This window comes from Hyperolius riggenbachi, chromosome 9, assembly GCF_040937935.1.
Source record: "Hyperolius riggenbachi isolate aHypRig1 chromosome 9, aHypRig1.pri, whole genome shotgun sequence".
Lineage (NCBI taxonomy): Eukaryota > Metazoa > Chordata > Amphibia > Anura > Hyperoliidae > Hyperolius > Hyperolius riggenbachi.
The window spans coordinates 79,248,923-79,272,250 of record NC_090654.1 but is presented as its reverse complement, the minus strand read 5'-3'; the positions used below and the strand labels follow the sequence as shown (position 1 = coordinate 79,272,250).

General features: G+C 46.0%; 1 protein-coding gene across 3 annotated transcripts in view; it reads left to right on the top strand.

Moving 5' to 3' along the window:
- LMCD1 (LIM and cysteine rich domains 1) overlaps nucleotides 1-23,328 on the top strand; it is a 73,229-nt gene that overhangs the window by 19,739 nt on the left and 30,162 nt on the right. Inside the window, exon 1 of one of the 3 annotated variants that reach the window (XM_068251589.1) lies at nucleotides 1,921-2,006. The exons of the other annotated variants lie outside the window; for them this stretch is intronic. The gene's annotated coding sequence lies outside the window, so the exon portion shown is untranslated. Of the gene's footprint in view, nucleotides 1-1,920; nucleotides 2,007-23,328 lie in introns of those variants that run through there. 3 annotated transcript variants of the gene reach the window in all.

Here is a 23,328-nt window from a genome sequence, read left to right as displayed (position 1 = left end):
AGACTGGGGGCAGCACACTACCTAGACTGGGGGCAGCATACTACCTAGACTGGGGGCAGCATACTACCTAGACTGGGGGCAGCATACTACCTAGACTGGGGGCAGCATACTACCTAGACTGGGGGCAGCATACTACCTAGACTGGGGGCAGCATACTACCTATACTGGGGGCAGCATACTACCTATACTAGGGGCAGCACACTACCTAGACTGGGGGCAGCACACTACCTAGACTGGGGGCAGCACACTACCTAGACTGGGGGCAGCATACTACCTAGACTGGGGGCAGCATACTACCTAGACTGGGGGCAGCATACTACCTAGACTGGGGGCAGCATACTACCTAGACTGGGGGCAGCATACTACCTAGACTGGGGGCAGCATACTACCTAGACTGGGGTAAGCATACTACCTATACTAGGGGCAGCACACTACCTATACTGGGACAGCATACTACCTATACTGGAGGATTTTCTACCTGTATTGGGGGCAGCATACTACCTATACAGTAGGATTTTCTACCTATATTGGGGGCAGCATACTATCTATAATGGGACAGCATACTACCTATACTAGGGGCAGCACACTACCTATACTAGGTTCAGCACACTACCTAGACTGGGGGCAGCACACTACCTAGACTGGGGGCAGCACACTACCTAGACTGGGGGCAGCACACTACCTAGACTGGGGGCAGCATACTACCTAGACTGGGGGCAGCATACTACCTATACTAGGGGCAGCATACTACCTAGACTGGGGGCAGCACACTACCTAGACTGGGGGCAGCACACTACCTAGACTGGGGGCAGCACACTACCTAGACTGGGGGCAGCACACTACCTAGACTGGGGGCAGCACACTACCTAGACTGGGGGCAGCACACTACCTAGACTGGGGGCAGCACACTACCTAGACTGGGGGCAGCACACTACCTAGACTGGGGGCAGCACACTACCTAGACTGGGGGCAGCACACTACCTAGACTGGGGGCAGCACACTACCTAGACTGGGGGCAGCACACTACCTAGACTGGGGGCAGCACACTACCTAGACTGGGGGCAGCACACTACCTAGACTGGGGGCAGCATACTACCTAGACTGGGGTAAGCATACTACCTATACTGGAGGCAGCATACTACCTATACTAGGGGCAGCACACTACCTATACTAGGGGCAGCACACTACCTATACTGGGGGCAGCATACTACCTATACTGAGGGCAGCATACTACCTATACTAGGGCAATATTCTACCTATACTGGGGGCAGCATACTACCTATACTGGGGACAATTTTGTACCTATGTTGGGGACAGCACTACGTAATATGTTGGTGTTTTATAAATAAAATAAATAATAATAAGTGTGCACACTTTATCATTTTTTTTCACTTATTGAGTTGACATCTTGTAAAAACACTGGTGGTACTTTTTTCAAATTTTTAAAATTTTCATGCAAAAAAAGTGGTGCAATTTCTGAAAATGTTGAAAAGCCCTGCCCTAAAGTATTTGTCACTACATGTACTAGTATTTGCACCGGTGTGACAGATAAACCTGCAGCACTCACCAAATATGTCTGCAGTGAGTGGGCAGGCAACAGATTTGATCAAAGATGAGTCTATCTGATGGTAGATCAAGTGGCAGATCGCCTGGTGCATGGCCACCTTAACGATCATTCTAAACAATACAAAACCATCCATTTCCGTATGATTCTATGAGAATGTCTAGTCTAGCCGATTGCTCTTTCCTGTCTGCAGATGACAGGTACACTTTGCTGGAGAAGAATGAGGATGTCAGAGTAGGCTGAGGAATGTGCACAGTAATCAGCAGAGCTACCCCGTCTGTCATTGTGTGAAATCCCAGCTGTGCAGACAACATAAATATACCGACAGACCTGGCAGGGCGGCATGAATGGAACAGAAAAGCGCTTCGTATGCGCCAAGTCAGTTGGTCATTCTGCATTGCGGTCATCATTATTTACCTAAGATGGAAGAAGACGGCTGGCGGTACGGAGCTAGGGGTTTGGCACGACGTTTTGTGTTATTAGAACAAGCAGCGAGTCGATCCGTCAAGCAGGCCAGAGCAGTGTAAGCGATATTCGCTAATAAAAAGACCAGGGTGACGTTAGACTCTGGCACGGGCGGCAGCCTCGGTTTCTGAGACTGGGGCATAGACTGAGGCTTGTGTTGGTAGGCGCTGATCGCCGAACGTAACACATAGCGACTAGTTCACGCTGCAAGGGATTCCTGGCAATAACTGCTTTATTAGAGTATTGGAAACTCCAGTGTGCTCAATGAGGTTCCCAGTTACTGGTTAAAGTGACACTGTAGCAAAAAAAAATGTAGGATATAATGGGCTTGATTCACTAAACCGTGATAACTCAAATATCTCACCCTATCAAAGATCACACCTTATGAAAAGATATCACACCTTATAAAAAGCTATCATGCCTTATGAAAAGATATCACACCTTATCAAAGTTAATACACCTTATCAAAGTTAACACACCTTATCAGAGTAGCGCAGGATAAAGTGTAGATAGGTAGGCACTAGATGCTGGCTGCGCAATAGACTCACTGTGTTTGCCCCCTTTCCAGAGTTGTGCTCACGAACATATATCAAACTTGTCAGGGAGAAGAAAGACGGAGCACCAGCACTGCTTGCTAGGGTTTATTTGCAATCACAACAGTTAGGTCATTAACTGTTGATACTTCTGTTGCCTTTGAGAAAGCGTCAGTTGCTGGTATCCTCACCTTTCCTACTGGCATGCCTGTATTGCCATTGTGATTGCAAATAAACCCTAGCGAGCAGAGCTGGTGCTCCGTCTTTCTTCTTCCTGACAACTTATTAGAGTAGCATAGCGAGCACTACGAACTTTTGTCTGCTAATTGGCAATGGCACTCGTCCTGCCCTGAGCCCCTGCGGGTTCTTAGTGCTCGCTATGCTACTCTGATAAGGCGTGTTAACTTTTATAAGGTGTGATAACTTTGATAAGGTGTGATATCTTTTCATAAGGTGTGATAACTTTGATAAGGTGTGATATATTTTCATAAGGAGTGATAGCTTTTCATAAGGTGTGACATCTTTTCTTTAAAGAGACTCTGTAACATTCAAAAGATCCCCTGGGGGGTACTCACCTCGGGTGGGGGAAGCCTCCGGATCCTAATGAGGCTTCCCACGCCGTCCTCTGTCCCACGGGGGTCTCTCCGCAGCCCTCCGAACAGCCGGCGACTGTGCCGACTGTCATTTCAATATTTACCTTTGCTGGCTCCAGCGGGGGCGCTGTGGCGGCTTTCCATTCCGAACTACACGGAAATACCCGATCTCATTCGGGTCCGCTCTACTGCGCAGGCGCAGGAAACTTGCGCCTGCGCAGTAGAGCGGACCCGACGGCGATCGGGTATTTCCGTGTAGTTCGGAGCCGACAGCCGTCAGAGCGCCTGCGCAGGAGCCAGGAAGGTAAATAATGACGTCACCGCTGCCCGGACTCCACGGAGGGCTGCAGCGAGACCCCTGACGGATGGAGGACGGCGTGGGAAGCCTCATTAGGATCTGGAGGCTTCCCCCACCCGAGGTGAGTACCCCCCAGGGGATCTTTTTATGTTACAGTTCCTCTTTAAATAAGGTGTGATATTTGAGTTATTACAGTTTAGTGAATCAAGCCCAATAACTTGTATGTGTAGTATGGATAATTAATAGTACATTTGTAGCAAAGAAAATAGTCTCATACTTTATTTTCAGTTATATATGGTTTTTTTTATAACATTGCATCATTCTCTAATATTTGCAGTTTACACGCTACACTCAACATTGTAAATGATTTCACAGAGCAGGCTAGTGAACCTTTGAACTTTCCTCTGCAGAAAAAAAACAAAATACAGTGACAGACACTTGAGATAATAAGCTTCAGAAGACAGAGCTCTCTGCGAGCTCACAGAAGCTCTTTTGCAAAGAAAACTGGAGTTTCTTAACTCTTCCTGTACTGGAAACAATATTAGACTCATACAGTATGTCTGCTGCTAATGTTTTATTTCTTAGCTGTACTACACATACAAATCATTATATCATAAGTTTATTTTCACTTCAGATTCCCATTAAAGGAATTCCGAGGCGAGGGGAAAGAATCTATTTTTACTCACCTGGGGCTTCTTCCAGCCCCTAGTAGCCGTCTCAGTCCCTCATCGCAGCTTCGGTGGTCCTCGGTGTCCCCGCTGTCCACCCGTAATGATCCCGACCTGCAGGTGGAGTCGGCTCTTCTGCGCCTGAGTGCCCGCGCGTCCACATCACTTGGTATGTACTGCGCCTGCACACAACTACAGCGTAGACGCAGTACGTGTCTGATGACGTGAAGAGCCGACCCCACCGGCGGTCCCGATCAATACCGTTGGGCAGTGGGCACACGGAGGAGGACCGGAGCTGCGGTGAGGGACTGAGACGGCTGCTCGGGGCTGGAAGAAGCCCCAGGTGAGTATAAAATAGATTCTTGCCCCTCGCCTCGCACGTCCTTTAAGGGTAGAAAAGATCCTGGGGCTTTGGAGACATACGTCAAAAAGGGCGCCCAAATCGATACATTTACAGATATTCTAATATTAAAGTGAAAAAAAACAATAGTAAAATATCAGTATGAAAGTGCCAATATTTTACTACAGAAAACCTAAGCCTATTCACACAATGAACCATCCCACTACTGATGCCGAAACGTAACAATCCACCCCTCCTCCCCCCTCCCGAATGCCTAACCTTAACTACTCAGCCCCCAAGCCTAACCTTATCCACCCAGCCCCCACTTCTCAAATGAAACCCCCCCCCCCCCGCAGCCCCAATTCCCAGCTTCCGCCATTGGAGATACCCAAGGCAAATTTACTGCAATGCTAGGCATCTCCGTATACTTGCATTGCTGCCCAATCTGTGTGGTCGGCACGTATCATGCGGCAACGCACTGTAGAGTTTGCTGCGACCTTGGGTTGTTTTAGCTACTTCCATCGATCGCATAGCACTGCAGGTAGTGTGCGTAGTCGCATTGAGACTAATGGTCATTGCGACGGGTAAGGGTCGGAGGAGCGGACGCAACGCAGATCAATGCGTTAGAGTTTATGGCCTCCTGATTGAACATCCCCATACAGTCTGCACACTTTTGTGGATGACCATGTCAGTACAGTATGTACAGTGTCATGGCACGTTGCATTACGGCAACGGTGGCGGTCAGTCTCTGGGTGGCGGTCAGTCTCTGGGTGGCGGTCAGTCTCTGGGAATCTTTCCACAAAACAACTTTTTGCCTGGCGTTTAATAGATGAGACATGCTGGCCTTCAGTTTACCCTGGGATCAAAGTGCACCGGTCTACAGGGGCATCAGTAAATACAGCGGAAGGCAGACAGTTACATAACCTGCTGCATCTACAAACACAAGGACAGTAAAAATACACACACAGCCAATCATTAGGGATGATTTAAACTTTGCTTTCCGCTTATTGTGTGGCGCAGAGGAGGGGGAACCCAGACGGACGGTTCTTTATTTTCTACTTCCTAAGCATCATGCTCAGCTTAATTTTTCATACAGCTCCACACAGATATAAATAGCAGATGTGCCGTTCATATAGAAAACCGTCCAACAGCAGCCCACAAAAATAAGCCAATATCTTCAAAGATTTTTGCCAACAAAGATTTGAAAAAAAATCTGAATTTTAATGCAACTACAGGAAAAAACTAAACACATTTTAGCTTTGATGCTAGGTGAAGGAATTTTTTTGAAAGGAACCTAAATGAGAGGTATATGGAGGCTGCCATATTTATACCAGTTGCCTGGCAGTCCTGATCCTTCTGCCATCAGTAGTGTCTGAACCACACAATGGGGGAACCTAGCTACCTATACTGGGGCACCTGTAGCTGGCTACCTACACTAGGGGCACCTATCGCTGGCTACCTATACTGGGGGCACCTATAGCTGGCTACCTATACTGGGGGCACCTATAGCTGGCTACCTATACTGGGTGCACCTAAAGCTGGTTACCTATACTGGGGGCAACTATACCTAGCTACCTATGCTGGGGACAACTATACTTGGTTACCTACACTGGGTGCACGTATAGCTAGCTGGCGCCTATACTGAGGGCAACTATATTCGGCTATCTATACTGGGGCAACTATGCTGTAGATGGCTACCTATATCGGGGCAACTATATCTGGCTACCTATATGGGGGCTCCTATACAAAGCTACCTATACTGGGGGCACCTATGCCTGGCTAACTATACTGAGGGCACCTATAGCTGGCTACCTATACGGGGAAACTATACCTGGCTACCTATACTGGGGGAACCTATACATAGCTACTTATACTGGGGGCACCTATGCCTGGCTAACTATACTGGGGGCACCTAGCTGGCTACCTATACTGGCAGCAACTATACCTGACTACCTATACTTGGGGCACCAATACATACAGTAGCTACCTATACTGGGGGCACCTATGCCTGGGTTACTATACTGGGGGAGCCTATAGTTGGCTACCTATACTGAGGGCAACTACAGTGGGATGCGAAAGTTTGGGCAACATTGTTAATAGTCAAGCTTTTCCTGTATAAATCGTTGGTTGTTATGATAAAAAATGTCAGTTAATTATATCATATAGGAGACACACACAGTGATTTTTGAAAAGTGAAATTAAGTTTATTGGATTTACAGAAAGTGTACAAAATTGTTTAAATAAAATTAGGCAGGTGCATAAATTTGGGCACCACAAAAAAGAAATGAAATTAATAGTTAGTAGAGCCTCCTTTTGCAGAAATTACAGCCTCTAAACACTTCCTGTAGGTTCCAATGAGAGTTTGGATTCTGGTTGAAGGTATTTTGGACCATTCCTCTTTACAAAACATTTCTAGTTCATTCAAGTGTAATGGCTTCCAAGCATGGACAGCTCTCTTTAACTCAAACCACAGATTTTCAATTATATTCAGGTCTGGGGACTGAGATGATCATTCCAGTGCGTTGTACTTGTTCCTCTGCATGTATGCTTTAGTCGATTTTAAGCAGTGTTTAGGGTCGTTGCCTTGTTGAAAGATCCAGCCCCGGCTCAGCTTCAGCTTTGTCACTGATTCCTGTACATTGGTCTCCAGAATCTGCTGATAATGAGAAGAATCCATGTGTCCCTCGACTTTGACAAGATTCCCAGTCCCTGCACTGGCCACACAGCTCCACAGCATGATGGAACCACCACAATATTTTACTGTAGGTAATCTAGAAAAAACAGGAGCTGATAGCGTCATTACGCGTTTCGGCGCTCTGCGCCTTCGTGATCTGACGAAGGCGCAGAGCGCCGAAACGCGTAATGACGCTATCAGCACGCTAGGCATAGACTCCGCCCACTGCCCCGAGAGACGGAACTCCCAGGCTATCGGAGACCTCGCTGCAGGCCACAGCGCGTGTGGATCCATCCCCCTGGGCTTCAGCGGATGTGCCTACCGCTTATAGGCGAATTTTATGCTGTTTTTATGTAAATAGAACCTTGAATTTGAATAAATTGGCTTCCTTGGTAACGCACTATGGAGCGCTCCTGTTTTTTCTAGATTGCATGTTTTACCCTGTGGTGGAGGAGCTCCAGCACACTGTGTTTACCATAGAAGAGACCCAGGATTGTTTTTCATTGTGGAAGCGCCAGGATTTTGTGTTGTTTTTTTACTGTAGGTAGCAAGTGTTTTTCTTGGAATGCCTGTTTTTTTTTTTCCTCCATGCATAACGCCCCTTGTTATGCCCAAATAACTCAATTTTAGTTTCAGCAGTCACAGCACCTTATTCCAAAATGAAGCTGGCTTGTCCAAATGTGCTTTAGCATACCTCAAGCGGCTCTGTTTGTGCTGTGGGCAGAGAAAAGGCTTCCTCTGCACCAGTCTTGCATACAGCATCTCCTTGTGTAACGTGCGTCGAATGGTTAAACGATGCACAGTGACTCCATCTGCAGCAAGATAATGTTGTAGGTCTTTGGTGCTGGTCTGTGGCTTGACTCTGACTGTTCTCACCATTCGTCGCTTCTGTCTATACTAGATTTTGCTTGGTTTGCCACTTCGAGCCTTAACTTGAACTGAGCCTGTGGTGTTCTATTTATTCAATATGTTCCTAATTGTGGAAACAGATGGCTGAAATCTCTGAGACAGCTTTCTGTATCCTTCCCCTAAACCATGATGGGGAACAATCTTTGTCTTCAGGTCATTTGAGAGTTGTTTTGAGACCCCCATGTTGCTACTCTTCAGAGAAAATTAAAAGAGGAGGGAAACTTACATAAATACTCTTTCTCATAATTGGATTCATCTGTGTATGTAGGTCAGGGGTCACTGAGCTTGCCAAGCCATTTTGAGTTCCAATAATTAGTTCTAAAGGTTTCGGTATCAATAAAATGACAAATTTATGCACCTGCCTAATTTTGTTTAAACATTTATTGCGCACTTTCTGTAAATCCAATAAACTTAATTTCACTTCTCAAATATCACTGTGTGTGTCTCCTATATGATATATTTAACTGACATTTTTTATCATAGCAACCAACGATTTATACAGGAAAATCATGACGGTTAAGAAGGTTGCCCAAACTTTCGCATCCCACTGTATACTTGGTTACCTATACTGGAGGCATGTATAGCTGGCTACCTATACTGGGGGCAACTATACTTGGTTACCTATACTGGAGGCACCTATAGCTGGCTACCTATACCGGGGGAAACTATACTCTGGCTCTAGGCCCCGCCCCTCTCTCCCCACTGTAACAGAAACATTTTGTGCTGGAATTGGATTAATGATTGTTTGCCTGCTGTGTTAGGTGGGATCTGGGGTCAGTTTAAAAGCACCCTGTAGTTAATCCAAGTATGTAAATGAATGCACTACTTTAGTCTGAGAGGGAAGTATTCACTATATGTTCCCTTGCTCTTTTCCTTGTCATGAGCATTTTCTTTTTCTTGAACTAGGCAACGAAAATCTGTGTTTAAATTTGTATATAGTATGATGGTATTCACAGCTCTACCAACTCCTCACCATCTCTTTACTAATGTGTTTTCTGTCTATGCTCTGTGTAGATGGACAAGACAGCTGCACTGTGTGCTCATAGCTATTTGGAGGGAGCCTAAAGCTGAAAACGCTAAAAGATGGATCGGGAACCTCACAGTGACACCCCCAACGAATAAGCGTTCCCCGGTCCATTTTCCCTCCCACGGGAACACAAACATCACACTACGGTGCGAACGGGAGGTCAAAAGATCGTGGCACTTTACGCAGAAGTCGTTGGGGATCTTAAAGATCTGATGCACTGTGACGGTCGTAGTTGGCGGGCGTTGCAAAACATAATTTGTTTAATCGCCCACATATAGCCACGTTGAAAGATCTAGGAGATGATTGCTTGTTGCGCAAAAAAATCGACTGGTTGCCGGAAAAATCGTGCAAAAAGCCGCCACTTGGGTAGGAGCCTTGGGGATAGCAAAGACTGCACACAGACAGCATGACTCATTAACAGGCCCGGTTCTAGACCTTTTGCTGCCTGAGGCAAATTTGTTAGGATGTGTCCCCCCCCCCCCCTTCAAATTGGAATGATCGCACACAGCACCCGATAATTTGCACCGCGCGGTTTAGCTGCAGTGAGACCCCCAAATAACACCCTCAGCATAAGTAGGTAGCCAGGTATAGGTGCCCCCAGTATTGGTAGCTAGGTACAATTGCCCCCAGTATAGGTTAGCCAGGTACCCTCTTCACTTCCTGTTTCTGCCTGGTGCTGCCCCCAGATTTCTGCCACCTGAGGAAGTTGCCTCACTTGGCATCATGGGCCTGCATGGAACCCAGAGGCGTATATAGAGGGGTGCAGGCATGGCTTGTGCCATGGGCGCCACAGCACCATGGGCATCATACCTGCCTCCTTCATGCTTCATCACCATACTGAAGGCTGCCTCTCAGGGATTTGTACCTGCTTTTATACTGTACTGGAGGACTTCTCTCATTACCTATACTGGGGGGGTCTACTTATACTGGGGGACACCTGCCAAACCTATACTGGGGGGGGTTACTTATACTGAGGGGAACCTCTCATTACCTATACTGAGGGACTACTTATACTGGGGGATACCTCTTACAACTTATGCTAAAGAAGGCTACTTATACTGGGGAGACATCTCTCTCTAACTATATATACTGGGAGGGTAACATAAAAATGTGTCTACTAATACTGGGTGAACTTGGGGGTAAACTCTAGCAACCTATACTGGGGAGACGTGTATCATAGCTCCCAACTGTCCCTCTTTTGGAGGGACAGTCCCTCTTTGGGAGCCCTGTCCCTCTTTCCTCCTCAGTTGTCCCTCTTTCAGGACTTTGTCCCTCTTTCTATGTAAATATATATATTTCTCTACTAAAAAATGTGTTTGATTGACTCCATACTTTATTCCCATCCTATAAATTGATATATTACTAATTTTGAAATGTAAATATGAAGGAAAATGGACCAGGATAGAAAGGACCAGTGTGGTTTGAATTATAAAACAACATATTTTTCTTATAAAATCTTTATGGTATGCGTGACTATGGGTGAGATGGGGCGTAATCAAGGGTGTGACAGGGGCGTGCCTTAAGTGTCCCTCTTTCTCATCTCAAAAAGTAGGGAGGTATGCTTTGTATCATTGCAAGAAAATAAGCTGTTATTATGGGACAAGGTGGTCTGATGGGGGGCGCAATTTCAGTGCCATAGGCGCTATGTCACCCAGATACGCCCCTGATGGGACCGGGCCTACTCATCAAATTGGAGAGAATGAGGGAGAGGTTAGCAGAGAGGCTTGGCAGAGACCTTCATTTTACACAATTTACAACACAGTTTTCAGATGGCTGGATCAGGAAGATATACAGTAGAGTACTGCCCTATTTCCAATAAGTGTCAGCTTCTGTCTCCTGCTGATGCAAAATTGAATACAAATCCCAATGCTGTGCCAATGGGGAAGTCGGATAACAGCTGTAGAACGATTTCAATAGGCTGCAATTCCTTTTCTGAATTCACGTGTGGGGAATTAGAGGGGATCTCGGCCGGTGGAAACGGGACCTTGATGTTTTTATGGTGACAGACAGCAACAGTTCTTTCAATAAACACTTCTCTTTCAGGATATACAGTCAGTAGTAGTGGTTTCTCGCACTTAGATATTGCAGTCTTTACGTGTACCTAGCACCTACATACATTGAGAACCAACTATTTATGTTAAACAAACTGCGCAAAATGGTTGCCGTGTGTACAGCAACACTAATCTCTCAGTGACAACAGCTCCAGCTTACGCAGACATTTCTCAGAATTCCCTGGAAAATCACTTATAGCACTCGTATGTGTTTATCCAGGTGTTTTTAAGCTTTTTTTTAGTGTCTAAACCTAGGCGCCCGAAAATGCTATTGATAAGTATGAGTAGGGGGGCTTCCGGCTGTGTCTGCGTAAGCTGCAGCTACCTTGCTGCCCTAAAAAAGGCCTCTCGTGTGTACTGGCACATTGGTGAATGAAAATTTAAAGAGGAAGCGTAACATCATATAGGAGAATGCAGTAAATTATTCAAGATACCCATTTTACTTTAAAAATCTTTATTTCAGCTTCAAAAACACTTCCTATATGTTTATATTGATGTGGATTGGTATGTAGGCCCGCCCTTCCAGTGATGATTAGCCGAGGCTGATAAGCTATGCTGAATTTTCCTTCCAGAGCATTCTGGGAAACCGAATATACTTTCCACCGCCTTTAGAACTCTCAGGCCCCATGCACACTATCCTGGCATGTCACGTCGCATTACTCTCCCCCACCGCTCCCACATCGCAGTGTCCATTAGTCTCTACGACACTGGCCACAGTACCTGCCCTGCAATCCAAAGTGACAGAAGTGCTTTGAACGACAGTCCAGACACTAGTCTGCAGTACTTTGCCGAGTAGTACCACTCGGCATCGATTGCATTGGAGTCAATGGCACAGCAACAATCTATTTAGATGATGCAGTACTGGTGTGACATCATTTATAATCCAATGACGTACTTCTTTTCCAGCAGGGAACACGACACTGAGTGGGGGGCGGAGCTAGCCAAATCTCTCGGTTGGTGCTCTATGTATATTATACATAAACTAGTGCTGTGCAATTGTCCTGTGGCAGGCTCTCCTGCCATAGGGCAGTCGCACCGCAGCATGGGCTCAATTCACTAAACCGAGATAACTCATAGCACGGCGTTTTCGCGCGCATTTCAGCATTTTGCACAAATTCTTGCGCTCAATCGCGAATTTACGTGCACAATCGTGAAAATTCACGTTTGCGCACAAAAACATGCGCACTAATGCAAAAACGCGTGTGAAAATGCTAGAGCAGCCGTGCTATAAGTTATCAATCAAGCCCCATATGTGTAATTAGCCATAGTAAATGAACATTCCACAGAGATCACCTGCCACTTCTAAAAAAAAAAGTTGCCACCTGTGATACATTTCAGCATATAAATCAGGGAGATGAAAGATTTTACAATGGGCGAACACTGACTAATTAAATTATAAATGAATGTTGTCAAAAAAAATGTATATTCAGTAATAATCAATGGGATTGATCATAATCTCACTAAATCAAATGCTCCTTCCTCTTGGAGGGGGTGAGGGGGGGGTGGCCTCTATTTGGATGCAGTGGGGCAGTCGTTTGTTAACTTATGTTATTAAAAAAATTAAATGGATGACCTATGACTGATATATCCTGTATTTTGAAATAGCATCTCTTCTGTCTGCCATTTACTACTTTTGCTATTAAAGAGTAACTGTAGTGAAAATAACACAATTAATAACATTGCTTATTTTTGTACAATATTTATTTTCAAATGATTTAGTCAGCATTTGCCCATTGTAAAAGCTTTCCTCTCCCTGATTTACATTCTGACATTTATCACAGGTGGCTCTGGCAACACCCTTATGCTACGTACACACATGCGACAACGATCGTTCGTTGTCAACGACGAACGATCTTTCAATTGACGAAAGAACGACCGAAGTAAAGTTAGTTGTAAAAAGTGTGTAACGATCACATCGTTAGAACGAACGTTACACCACGTAAAAGCACTTATTGCGCCTGCGCATAAAATTGTAAAGTTCCTTGGAGAAAAAGAGAAATGCGCATGTCCAGCCTGGTACGAACGATCGTTTCCAACGATGTACCACTTTTGCTAACGATCGTCGGTGGTAAAAATCCGCCAAGACAGAACTTTGTTTTGTAGCGATTTGCCTCGTTCGTCGTTTGCCTTAATAGTCGTTGGTTCGTTTTTTGTAACGATCGTCGTTGGTAAAGATCGGGGAACGATCGTTACAAACGACTATAGTCGCATGTGTGTACGCACCTTTAGTCCTGTCAGGTTCAGCACTGTGGAATGTTTGTTTACTGAAAGTTCCAAAACCAGTACAAGATATTACTGGGGGGTACCATTACATATGGTTTAGTCCAGGAGCACAGAATATTTTCCCATAGCAGAAGCGCTAAGGAAACATGGCATCCGAAGCCTGGCACTGGAGTCTATTTGTGTCTCCAGTGCTGGGCTCTGGTGGCCATTTTCCGTAGCCCTGCTCTGCAATCACAGTGTGGGAGATGTGCAGCTGCAGCTGCAAATGAAGATCGAGGAGCGAAGCTGGGGGCCATCTGCCATGTGATTATTTTTCTTTTCAGGTGCCTCCAGGACACCAGGGCTATTGGGGGGAGGGAACATTGAAGGGAAACACTGTGTTTTTTTAAGTGGGTAAATACTGCCTTATTTCTTTATTTTGGGGAACTTGCTGCCACATTACATATATTTTGGCGAACCACCGCTTCATCATGTGTATTTTGTGGGAAAATGCTACGCACCAAGTGTATTTTGTGGGCAAAGTTGCGCATCACGTGTATTTTGTAGGCAAACTTTGCACATCATGTGTATTTTGTGGGCAAATGCTGCACATATTATGTATTTTGGTGGATAAGAATAAACCACATGTGTATTTTGTGGGCAAACACTGCACATCATGAGTATTTTGTGGGCAAGTGCTGAGCACCATGTGTATTTTGTGGGCAAATGCTGCACATCAGATTCTGGTCTGGTGTGGTATTCCTTGAGGCTATTCTGTGTATTTTGTTAGAATATTGTTTTCATTAGCCGTTCTGCACAGCTCAGATAATTATTGCTGCATTCCCTTTATATGTTTGAATGGACAAACACTGACCATCATGTATATTGTGTGGGCAAACGTTGCACAATGCACATCATGAGTATTTTGTGGGCAACCGCTTTGCATCATGTGTATTTTGTTGGATAAGAATACACCACACATGCATTTTGCGGGCAAACGCTGTGCATCATATGTATTTTGTGGGCAAACACTGCGCATCATGTGTATTTTGTGGGCAAACACTGCGCATCATGTGTATTTTGTGGGCAAACACTGCGCATCATGTGTATTTTGTGGGCAAGTGCTGAGCACCATGTGCATTTTGTGGGCAAACACTGCGCATCATGTGTATTTTGTGGGCAAGTGCTGAGCACCATGTGCATTTTGTGGGCAAACACTGCGCATCATGTGTATTTTGTGGGCAAACACTGCGCATCATGTGTATTTTGTGGGCAAACACTGCGCATCATGTGTATTTTGTGGGCAAACACTGCGCATCATGTGTATTTTGTGGGCAAGTGCTGAGCACCATGTGCATTTTGTGGGCAAACACTGCCCATCATGTGTGTTGTGTGGGCAAATGCTGCCCCAGCGCATGCATAGCAGTGTGCGGCTTGCCGAAAAAGATCCCCCCCTTAAAAATCCTGGGCTTGGCCCTTTTTTTTGGACCCACAAAAGGTTACATTTTGTTGCTTTACATACTAAGCTATAAGACTATATATATATATATATTCCTGTAACCAGAGCGGTGCTTTAAGAGTGGTATGAAAAGTATAAATATTGAAGCAGACCATCTTGCCAGGAGGAGATGGCAGTCTGAGTTTAATAATGGAATTATTCCCGTCTCATCTGAGATGTGAGATTGGGGCATGGAGTCCACGTTGTGAGGAATTAGTTTCCCCCCTGCGTGCTCCTCGGCCTGGGCCGGCTGCGAGCTGCTATTTAAAGCTTATCAAATGGGAAATAAGGAATTACAGCCGCATATAATCCCATTATAATGCCAGCGCTGCAGCCGCGATTGCAAATCATTGTTCTTATTAAGTATTTAATTTCAGCTCCCCTACAATTTCATAGGGCCGGTGTCCTGCCGGGCTACCCGACAATTATTATTTAAGTAGGAAGTTGTACTGAGATAAAAGATTAGGAAACAATAGCTTTGCATATTACGAATAAAATAAGTTACAATCGCAAAGAAACCATTTACCACTCGACGGCAGAGAAAATCCTGCTTGATAATTCTTTAATTACCTCAACCGCCGCGTCCGACCTGTCCCCATGGATACTATAATTTCATCCACTCATCTCTGCTGACTGCTGACCTGTGCAGTCATGGAACCCCCTTCTGTAATTAGATGCAAGGCACTTCCTTCAGGGAACGAAGGGAACTGCTGCAAGCCCATCTGTAAATAGAAAAAAGCCATCTATGTACAGCAGGGCTGCCCATTGCGTCAAACTCGATCGACTGCTGGATAGATCGTGGTCTGATGCTCAAAAGTAGTGAAGCCACAGAGATGGACACTGAGCTCTTGCTCTGTGATTGGCCAGCACTGCACTGCGGAACCTGCCAGCTGCAGCGCAAGAGCCAGTGTCAGTTTCTGTGGCCCCTCCTGGCATTTCACATCCAGCGAATGAGGGCTGCGAGTGTGTCCGTGGCCCTTCCCCTCCAACAGTTCTGCGGGTGTGTTACAGCCATGCTAGCCAGAAGCAACAGCATACTTTCTTACTCATACCTCCTTTACCGGCTGCTACCTCTGGGCCCAGGGGCAATGGCTTTTTCTCTGTCCCTCCAGTCTCCTGCATGGCACTAATCTCTGTGGGCCAGGATGCCACCCTGCAGTCTGCTACCAGCTGCTGCTAACTGTGTTTCAGGTGGTGACTGACCATGAGCCAGCAAGCTGACCAGGTTGCCAGGTTATGACTACACTAAGTTCCATCCACTGCTGCCTCTGCACAGGGTGAACAATTGGAGCAGGGAGTTATCAGTGGGCAAATTGTCAGCATGTAGTTTAGGTATTTGTTACACTATTACAGGGGACTGTGTAACCTGATTTATCCTTAGCGTTCAGCCCCGGCTGAGAGGAATCCACCAGACATTGACTCAGATGCGAATATCAAGGATTTATTTGTGACCTTAACAATGGCCACTGGTAACGTCACTCAATCAGTAACACATTTTTAACACAAATCTGCATTTCCCTTGCACATCAAAGATCAAAATACAATCTTCTCCTCTTCACAGCCGGTGCACCGGTAAAATCTGCAGGATAAAAAGTTTAAGTTACACAGTGGCGTACCTAGGGCATTTGGCACCCGGTGCTGGGTATTAAAAGACACCCCCCCCCAAAAAAAATGGGCGTGGCCACAACCTGCGGCGTGCTTCGCGGCAAAAATGGGCGTGGCCATGACCGGATGAGGGCGGAGCTAACTGTAATTTAAAGTATTAGCTAGTATAGTTGCCCCAGTATAGCTAGTAGTTTCCCCCAGTATAGCTGCCCCCAGTGAAGCTAGTATAGTTGCCCCCAGTGAAACTAGTTGCCCCCAATGAAGTTAGTATAGTTGCCTCCAGTATAGCTAGTTTAGTTGCCCCTAGTATAGTTGCCCCCAGTATAGCTGGTTTAGTTGCCCCAGTATAGCTGGTTTAGTTGCCCCAGTATAGCTAGTTTAGTTGCCCCCAGTATAGCTAGTTTAGTTGCCCCCAGTATAGCTAGTATACCTGCCCCCAGTATAGCTAGTATACCTGCCCCCAGTATAGCTAGTTTAGTTGCCCCCAGTATAGCTAGTTTAGTTGCCCCCAGTATAGCTGCCCCCAGTATAGCTGGTATAGTTGCCCCCAGTATAGCTGGTATAGTTGCCCCCATTATAGCTAGTATAGTTGCCCCCAGTATAGCTAGTATAGTTGCCCCCAGTATAGCTAGTATAGTTGCCCCCAGTATAGCTAGTATAGTTGCCCCCAGTATAGCTGGTATAGTTGCCCCCAGTATAGCTGGTATAGTTGCCCCCAGTATAGCTGGTTTAGTTGCCCCCAGTATAGCTGGTTTAGTTGCCCCCAGTATAGCTAGTTTAGTTGCCCCCCAGTATAGCTAGTTTAGTTGCCCCCCAGTATAGCTACCCCCAGTATAGCTAGTATAGTTGCCCCCACTATAGCTGGTATAGTTGCCCCCACTATAGCTGGTATAGTTGCTCCCAGTATAGCTGCCCCCAGTATAGCTAGTATACCTGCCCCCAGTATAGCTGCCCCCAGTATAGCTAGTTTAGTTGCCCCCAGTATAGCTAGTTTAGTTGCCCCCAGTATAGCTGCCCCCAGTATAGCTGGTATAGTTGCCCCCAGTATAGCTGGTATAGTTGCCCCCATTATAGCTAGTATAGTTGCCCCCAGTATAGCTAGTATAGTTGCCCCCAGTATAGCTAGTATAGTTGCCCCCAGTATAGCTGGTATAGTTGCCCCCAGTATAGCTGGTATAGTTGCCCCCAGTATAGCTGGTTTAGTTGCCCCCAGTATAGCTAGTTTAGTTGCCCCCAGTATAGCTAGTTTAGTTGCCCCCCAGTATAGCTAGTTTAGTTGCCCCCAGTATAGCTACCCCCAGTATAGCTAGTATAGTTGCCCCCAGTATAGCTGGTATAGTTGCCCCCAGTATAGCTAGTTTAGTTGCCCCCAGTATAGCTGCCCCCAGTATAGCTAGTTTAGTTGCCCCCAGTATAGCTAGTTTAGTTGCCCCCAGTATAGCTGCCCCCAGTATAGCTGGTATAGTTGCCCCCAGTATAGCTGGTATAGTTGCCCCCATTATAGCTAGTATAGTTGCCCCCAGTATAGCTAGTATAGTTGCCCCCAGTATAGCTAGTATAGTTGCCCCCAGTATAGCTGGTATAGTTGCCCCCAGTATAGCTGGTATAGTTGCCCCCAGTATAGCTGGTTTAGTTGCCCCCAGTATAGCTAGTTTAGTTGCCCCCAGTATAGCTAGTTTAGTTGCCCCCCAGTATAGCTAGTTTAGTTGCCCCCCAGTATAGCTACCCCCAGTATAGCTAGTATAGTTGCCCCCACTATAGCTGGTATAGTTGCCCCCAGTATAGCTAGTTTAGTTGCCCCCAGTATAGCTGGTATAGTTGCCCCCAGTATAGCTGGTATAGTTGCTCCCAGTATAGCTAGTTTAGTTGCCCCCAGTATAGCTGCCCCCAGTATAGTTGCCCCCAGTATAGCTGGTAGTTGCCCCCAGTATAGCTAGTTTAGTTGCCCCCAGTATAGCTAGTACAGTTCCCCCCAGTATAGCTAGTACAGTTCCCCCCAGTAAAGATGCCCAGGAGGGGGGGAAGCAGCGCTAGAAGAAGGGGCAGCGGTGGGGAGGGGGGAAATATCCCCCCCCTCCCTCACCTGGGACCCCTCCTTCTGCCTCTCTCTCCCCCTCCAGAATAGCTGCGACAAGTGCGGGGCGGCCGGAGGCGTATAGAAAATTACTCACCTAATCTCCGCATTCCCAGCGTCATGACGTTACAGGTCTCCGCCTGCAATGCCGCCCACTGTGCTTCCGCTAATCAGGAAGCACAGTGGGCGGCATTGAAGACGGAGACCTGTGAAGTCATGACGCTGCGCTCCACGCTTGGAACGCGGAAATCAGTTGAGTAATTGTTCATACGCCTCCGGCCGCCCCGCACTTGTCGCCGCTATTCTGGAGGGGGAGAGAGGCAGAAGGAGGGGTCCCAGGTGAGGGAGGGGGGGGGATATTTCCCCCCCTCCCCACCGCTGCCCCCACTGCCCCTCCTTCCAGCCCTGCTTCTCCCTCCTGCTGTGCTGCTGTGGGGGGTTGTGGTGACACCCCCCTGGGTGTCTGACACCCGGTGCGCCCCGCCCCCCTGCGCACTATGGTAGGGACGCCACTGAAGTTACACAAACACTTTTACATACAATTTGAGATACAACAGGTCAATCATCAACCACTTTTCAATACAACACCTTTGTGTAGGGGCTTGGCTAGGGACAGATCTACTGAGCAATTCAGTTCCTATACAGTCTCAGTCCCTTGCTTCCAAGTCCAAGATATATTGCTCAGCAAAACCTTAGGGGATTAGTGACTCTCTTTAATATGGTACTGAAGTAGTTTCCACAGTTCGTTGGTTGGCAATATGGCATCCAAAATAATGTTCACTTTTACTCAGAAGATCTCTCAGACTCTTGCTCTATCTACTATATTTCTCAAATCACCATATCTTTTAGGCACCACTTTCGTGGATAGGGAATCCCAAAATAATAAACAAAATAAAGAAAGAATCGAATAATCAAAGAGGGGTTAGAGAAAATAAATATAAAATAACCAAATTGACCAATGCACCCAGCTATACCATCAATAAACTTTTCTTATACTATCTGAACTCTATGCTGAATAAGCTCTAATTTTTGGTATTGCAAAACTCGAATCTCCAACTTTCTTGACTCTTTATCTTTATCAGATGCTGCTTCACTTTCTTGTTTCAACTCTCTCAACGTCACTGGATACAAAACATCTTCATCACCACTCCTCTCTTTTACTGCTGACAGGTTAACAGATCTGGTTTTGTTTCACTGACAGGTTCTCTTTATCTCCAGACTTTTAGCTCTTTCTCTCTCTCTCTCACTGTTTCACTGTTGCAGGCCTTGTAGTTAAATAACACCAACAACACTCTTGGTTCACTGTTCATCTCAGGCCTTAGTAAAATTTACTGAAGAACTAACTGATAATTGATGAACTCCTGTATTGATGTAGGCTGGCAGGCATATATCTCTCTGGGTCAGTAGCTTTGCTTGCAGCTGAGCCATATATCTCTGAGGGTCTGACAGAGGCCTTTCACATTCTTATTACAAAGTTCACTCACACTTAAAGATGGCCCGAACCTCCGATTTTAGGTTCGCAAATCCGGTTCGCAAACTTACCGCGAAAGTTCAGTCCGTGCGAACCGCAATAGACTTCAATGGGGAGGCGACCTTTGAAAACTAGAAACAATTATGCTGGTCACAAAAGTGATGGAAAAGATGTTTCAAGGGGTCTAACATCTTGAGGGGGGCATGGCGGAGTGGGATACATGCCAAAAAACTCGGGGAAAAATATGGATTTGACGCAAAGTAGCGTTTTAAGGGCAGAAATCGCTGGTGCGAGCCTGCTTAGTAGAGTGAAACCCGACAGGGCTTGGCTATTTTGGCTGGAGCCTGAGGGGAATCTTGTACTGACCTACGCAGGGGCGCAGATTGGTAAATATCTCCATGCGTTGAAGCCCCTACAAGCTTATCGGGCGTATTTTGGGGTCTGCCAGAGCTGGGTCCCGAGACTCAAGAGGATGGGGGAACTCATAAGGATCCAGAGGCTTCCCTCTCCCAAGGTAAGTAAGCCATAGAAGTCTTACAGGCATATTTTCAGCTGCTAACTATTTATGGTTGCTACATCTGCCTTCTCTCCCAGAATCCTTTGCCCCTGTCATTATGGAGCTCGTGCTACTAAGTTGTGCTCCCATAGAATTGTACACAGCTTCTCCACACCCTCTCCCCTCCTTTCCTCCTAATTTCCAGCTCGGTGATAAGACAGGAATGTGCTATGTATAATAAACAAGCTGAGGATATTTTTATTGGACATATATATTCAGCAGGCACTCTGTGTCCAGTGTTTGTCCCGACTGATGGTGGGGGCTTGTGAGGCCTCGGTGAAGCTGCCAGGCTGAAGGAGGTGACGGTGGCCTGGAATGTGTGCGTGACGGGGGGGCATCTCTAAGTCCCTGGGGACCCAAGCACTGCGCTGTGCCAGCTTCCAACAGTCTGCACTGGTATGAACTCCTGTAGGGCTGGAATACCTTCCAACGAACACAATCCGCTGTGACAATAGTGCGGCGGCCCCCGTGGGAGACAGGTGAGGCGGATTAGCGCATGCCTAACTGCTTATTCTGCTCCTGTTTCATCCTCACATGTCGGGAGATTAAAATAAATGAAGGGTGACATTGGCTGGGATCGCAGGGATGGAACTACGGAACATTCCCACCCGCTGCAGTCAGCATTCCCCTTCCTGATGTGACACAATCGGGGGTTAATGCGAAAGCACACATAAGAGCCAATAGTTTACCATGTCCATGCTTACTTTTATCTGCTCCTTGATTGGCTTATGTCATATTAATCATTTGTCAATTTCCTGATCAGGCGGTCATGCGATGAAATTTCGGCACCGGTATGTCCTTAATGTAATCAGCGGTTATCGGCGGCGCTCTGGCGCATAACGTGAAAAATTTCAGCGCATCGCACTGGTTATCAGCAGGGACGCATAATGTGACATTCCAACACATGCCGCCGTCCTCAGTCTTTTCAGACTTCTATACCGGGTCCCATAACTTCAGCCAGTTGCGGCCAGTCTCACTCTGCACAAAAGAAATGCGCCCTCTGCGTATCTCCCCGGCTAAGCTCTGCGTTCCTTTAATAATTGTATCGCCAGTTAAACAATGGAGAATATGGCAGCTTCACTATAATCCTGCATCAATTCAGAATTATTTTCATCTCATTGAATTTCTCTAGTCACTACTGCTGCATCCAGCTGAGCTATTATGCAAACTGACATCCATATATCATTGTAATATGTATTTTAGTACATTACAATAGAGTAATACTTTTATAGGAACTGTTATTTGTTTAAACAAGGTCATTTGAGTCTTAAAGAGAATGTAACACATGTAACTATTGTCAACCCCTGTGCCATTGTACATGATTTTCAAATACCCTTTGCTTATGAAATCAAGGTTGGTGACTACAAATTAAAGTGACTGTTAAGCCAACATACTAAAAAACAGATACTCCCCTGAGGAGAGGGAAGGCTCTGGGTCCTAGAGTGCCTTCCAGCTCCTCTCACAGTCCCTGTATACCAGCGCTGGCTCCCTCAGTAGCAGTATTTGACCGATCAGACGAATACTGCTCTCTACCACCGCAGGAGGCTTCAAAAGTCTTCGGTGGCAGGGGATTTAAAAATGGGTGACATCGCTGGAACGCAGGGACCGAGAGAGGAACGGAAAGGCTCTGTAGGACCTAGAGCCTTCTCTCTCCATAGGTGAATATCTGGGTCTTTTTCGGAGTGCAGAACGCTCTAGGGGACAGGATCGTGACAAGGGGTGGGCAGGGCTAAGCCGCACATGCACAGACGCCCAGGACTGCCCGGATTACCAAGAGTCATAGCAGCTTAATGGAGGGGCCGAGGGGGACAGCGAGGGATGCAGTGCCGCTCATGGGGCTGGAGGAAGACCCAGGCAAATATAAATAAGCGATAGTGAACCATCTCTGCTTCACTTTAAAGGAAACCAGAAACTTTAGACAGTAAAGATTTGATACTTACCCTGGGCTTCCTCCCGCCTCATAAACACTTGTGAGTCCCTCGCCGTCCTCCCGCGGTCTGCTGTTCAGCCGCGATCAGCCGTGGTAACTGGCTAATGGTATCAACCACAGGTTATTTCCCCTTAAAAAACAGAGCAATTTTCAAATTTCACACTTCAACCATTCATTCACCAACACATTTATCACTACTTATCACACCAAAATCACCTATACAATGTTTTTTCGCCACAGATTAGGTTTTCTTTGGGTGGTACTTTTTGCTAAGAATTATTTTATTTTTTATTCATTTTAAATGCATTATTTCTAAGTTTTCAGCTATTATAGTTTCAAATAAAATGTACTACTATAGATTAAACCCACACATTTTATTTGCTCATGTGTCCTGGTTATTACATTTAAATTGTGTCCCTAATACAATATATGGCAGCAATATTTTTATTTGGAAATAAAGGAGTATTGTTTCCATATTGTGTTTCAGTATACTATTTCAATAATTACAAGCACTTACTTATAAAAATAACAGTAATATACCCTCATGATATGTGTATTAAATAGTTACCTTAGGGACTCTTATGTTTTGTTTTTAAATACTTTCATTTTTTTTTTTTTTTTAAGAAGTGTTTGCTGGTGGTAACTACAGGGGACGGGGGGAAGTGAAGTATACAGGCGCGTAGATACGCTGTCCAGCAGTTGGGATCAGGTTAAAGGCATTTTATTGATAAGGTGTGCATTTAACACCTAAACATAGGAGAAAAGGTGAAATAAATAAGGGTTCAGTGTGTCATCGGGATAGGAAATGATGAAAACAAGAAAAAAACAACAAAAGAAAAAGTTCCTCTCCTTGCGGTCTCTTTCACTTCT